This window comes from Aplysia californica, unplaced genomic scaffold (genome assembly GCF_000002075.1).
Source record: "Aplysia californica isolate F4 #8 unplaced genomic scaffold, AplCal3.0 scaffold00042, whole genome shotgun sequence".
Classification (NCBI taxonomy): Eukaryota; Metazoa; Mollusca; class Gastropoda; order Aplysiida; family Aplysiidae; genus Aplysia; species Aplysia californica.
Window position 1 is genome coordinate 1,965,021 of NW_004797312.1, and position 4,317 is coordinate 1,969,337.

Below are 4,317 nucleotides of genomic sequence, written 5' to 3' on the forward strand. Positions count from 1 at the left end.
ATAGATAGATAGATAGATAGATAGATAGATAGATAGATAGATAGATAGAGATGTGTGGCGTCGGCACCGAGAAAAAAGAAAGAGAAAAAAAAATGACACAGTGAAGATGAAAGAAGAAGACATGTTCTAAGAAAAAAAATAGAATAATAGAAAGCTTTATTTTTACAATAACATCTTTCTTTTTTAATCTTTTTTTTTTTTCATTCTGAAGTGCGCCATCATCATCATTCCCCACCAGTCCCGGAATCGGAGAGTAGAGTGTGCATCAATGGCTGTGCCGAGCGCCGGCGAGCGCCGAGTGCAAACTTGGCCTCACTCGGCGACTTGGTCCTGGCCAAATATTGACACTGCCTATGATGCCAGGGCCGCGGGATTGTGGCTGGCTTTGCTTTGGCATGACAAGGGATTGACAATGTTTGGTCAGGCTTTCAATGGTCAAGTGGCACGACTCGGACTCTGGGCGTCGATGGACAGGAGAGAAAGAAAGAAAGGGGGGTGGGTGGGGTGGGAGGAAGGGGGAGGGGACGTGAGAGAGGGAGAGTTTGTTTATTTTTATAGATGGGAAGTAGAAACAAGTTGGGTAGAGAAAGGGGTTGTTTTTGTTTGGTTGGGCGGTGAGAGGGGGGGGGGGATTTTTGTTTGTTTGTATTTTTTTTTTTGTGGGGTTTTTCTTTGTTTTTTCCGGGAGGGGTGGAAGGAGAGGGGGCATTTAGATGACTGCGTTGTGACAATGTTTTGTATGGTGAATGGCATGATGAGAATAAGAAACCAGTTTAATTACAAATCTTAATGTGCAGTCAGTTTTAAAGAGGTCTAATTATAGTATCATTTTGTGCACCTGCATGTTGGTGCGTGTGTATGTAGGCATGTGTGTGTGAGTGCGTGTATGTGTGTGTGAGTGTGTGTGTGTATGTGTGTGTATGTGTGTGAATGTGTGTGAATGTGTGTGTGTGTGATTATGTGTATGTGTATGTATGTATGTATGGGCATGTGTGTGTGTGTGTGTGTGTGTGTGTGAGTGAGTAAATGTGTATAGCGAGATGGGTGCAGGAGTGTGCCAAGAGAAAGGGAAAGAGATCGAAATAGGGAGAGAAAGAGCTAGTAAGAGTGCAAGCGAGGGGGTGAGCGAGAGAGCGATAGAGCGAGAAAGAGAGAGCGATAGAGAGAGAGAGAGAGAGAGAGAGAGAGAGAGCGAGAAAGAGAGAGACAGAGAGAGAGACAGAGAGAGAGAGAGAGAGAGAGAGAGAGATAGAGAGAGAGACAGGGAGATCGAGAGATGGGGGGGGGGGGCATCGTGTTGGTGAGACAGAGAGACAGAAAGATCTGAGGAAGAGAACATATGTATGCTACAAGTACATCTGTATATTCACAATCGGCATAATATAATATTGATCATTCCTCTTAATCTCCTCTTCCAATCGCAAGTCTGAATGACCACTTTAACACCAAACAAAAAACACACAGCTCTAATTTTGACTTTGCTAAGGCAGAACGTGTGTTTAAGAGCCCTTCTTTAACGTTAATTTTTTTTACGAAGCAGGAACATGTTGTAATGTCAGTCACCAGTGATAATAATAATAATAATAATAATAATAATAATAATAATAATAATAATAATAATAATAATAATAATAATAATAATAATAATAATAATAATAATAATATATTATTATTATTATACTAATAATATCAGTTCATTTGTCAAAGTCTAGCAATGACTAATGCATCCGCATATGGTACTATAATTTCTAAAGCAAAGCAGAAAAACTGACGGAATAAAAAATCAAAATGACTTGTGGCTTCTGCCATGGCCAAAGAGACACATTATGACACAGAAAAGTTTACCACATTTTGTGCATTCAAAAGCCCAATTTCCACGTGTCTCTAATAGGAGGTATCTAAGTTGGCAGAAAGACCAGAAGTGTTATACTTCGAAGAGAAACCTTTTTTCAAGAACACCACTTTTCGGGATTCAAACAAGGGTCGTCTGCAACTCAGTCCAGCACAATACAAGCTAAGTGAATATTACGTAGACTGGCAAACACAATTACTAAGAGTGATGTTGCAATAGCAGCCTAGACGAAATATGTCGACTAGAATGATGGCCCGTGGTTCTCTTTTGATGGAACGAAACAGCACAAACAAAGCTGCGGAAGAAAAGAGGAGAGCAGAAGAGAAGAAACGAAGAGAACACAATCGCTGCAAGTCCTTTTCGCCAAATAGGAAATCGGAGGAAAAAAATATAACAGGGGTGAGGGTCGTGACTAATATCACTCTCGGACTCGCTGGCAAGCAGAGAACAGAGAAACACCCTTGATCAATACCGCCCGTAGTTCGTCTTTTGTTTTCTTTTCCCTTTCGAGCGTCTCCCCCCCCCCCTCCCTCACTTCCTTTCCCCACCTCTCATCACTACAAAGTCTTGAGCCACCAAAGATTAAAACACTTGCTGATTTCTGGTTGACCACTGGGCAGCGAGGTTATTCATCTTACAGCCTCGCGCTGTCCGGCAGAGTGAGACAGCCTGAATACGAGACGCCCACGTCTAATGACTCGCCGTTTTTCCTCCGAGTCCAGACGACAAAGGCGAGCCGGCAGATTATGGAGAAGAATGTAGTGGAAAGGGAGTTACAAAAAGGGGAAGTCAAGCGGTAGATGGAGAAAATTGTTGGGCCAAAATAATCCAAGTTGGTTTTTGTTGCCCGTGTCTGGTGGTTAAGTGTTGAGTGGACATCGTCTAGCCGAGAAGGGACGGAAATGTGATCAGAACAGCGGGTATTTTGAAAATAGAGTTGGGGAAAGAATGAAATTAGCAAAGTGTGATGGAAAGAACAAAGAACAAAGAAAAATGAAATGCTGATGAAGAGAAAACATTACAAGACAGAATCAGTAAACTGGGATAAAAACATTGTTGTAAGGTCTAAAACAACTCATCCAGGCAAAAGAAAAAATCGTCTCCTCAGAAATTACTGTTTCTCATTACAACTAATACGGAAAATAAAAGACAAAGATGTACAAGAGAATTTGGAGCATAATTTCACAAAATAAGAGTACATTACTATTACAACTTAAACTATCATTATATGTCGATTTTACCACGTCTTTTTAAGTACTCTAGTTACAATCTATCTATCTATCACGCGAATAGCAAAATCTGTTGGACAGAAGTCTTTTTTGTTATGTACACATTTCAAAATGCACATGTTTTAAATGCAAGGAATATACATTTAAGAAAATTGTTCGTGATCTGAAAACATGTTCTCTATGTGCGTACGCCGCTGTGTGCGAGTTCGCTGTATGCGCACTAGACTGTATTTTGTCTAGCAAGTAAATATCGAGTTGTTCCTACTTTAATCGAGTCCTTACAAATAATGTTCAATCTTTAGGAAAACTAACAGCTGTCTAGTCAATATTGCTTTTTCCTTGTCAGACAAATCTGTATGAACCCATGGTATACACGTCTCATAGACATCAATGCGCGTTATCAGGGGTAAGTTTATCAAACACAGATAATTAAAAATACGCCATTCTCATAAATACGAACACAAACACACACACACACACACACACACACACACACACACACACACACACACACACACACACACACACACAAAGAATTGCAACTCATGGAACTGAACTGTCTCGAAAACGAAAATAATTGAGTAGTATCTGTAATATCGAAATCTCTGTAGGTTGAAAGAAAAATTAATGATCAACTGGGAAACGGCAATAACTCTAAAGCACAATAAAACGAAGAGTTCCAAAATAACAAGCCACGAAACGGACCCTAAGATTTTTCTTAAAATAGGATTATTATATCTATCAAGCTTTAGCCAGTCTGGCAAGGATCCATTCCATCCCTGTTTTCCTCCGTCGTCTGAGAGTGTATTTTCATGTTTTTCATTGCCAGCGCTTCTCACATTACAAGAACCGGAACAAATGTGCTCGTGTCAAAACAGCGGAAAAAGAGACTGGAAAATAAGGAAGACACCCCCTCCCCCCCCCCAAAAAAAAAAAAGAAACAGGAAAGAAGAGAAACGGAAGACAGGAAGAAAAAAAAAACCTGTAAAGATTCTGATTACTGACCAAACGATGGAAAGGCCAGCGAGGTCCTGTTGACCAATTAGGGAGATGTCCAAGAAGGGGCAGACAAGAGCCGGCCTCGTCTATGGGAAGAAATAACCCTCGCTGGCTTCGGTGAACGACAATGAAGAACTAGAGGAATCGGTCAAGAAAAATATAGTAGTAATAAAGAGACGGAGATCTAAGTGGATCGATAGGAGAACGATGAGGGGGGTGGGGTGGTGAGCGTGTGTG

The 4,317-nt window shown here is 40.8% G+C and overlaps 1 long non-coding RNA gene across 1 annotated transcript; it reads right to left on the bottom strand.

Moving 5' to 3' along the window:
• Positions 1-155: 155 nt before the first annotated feature.
• Positions 156-4,202, bottom strand: LOC118477219. Its single transcript, XR_004858223.1, has 2 exons — positions 4,087-4,202; positions 156-456 (listed from the first exon to the last, which is right to left on the bottom strand). It is a non-coding gene; the product is annotated as an uncharacterized LOC118477219 (long non-coding RNA).
• Positions 4,203-4,317: the final 115 nt, after the last annotated feature.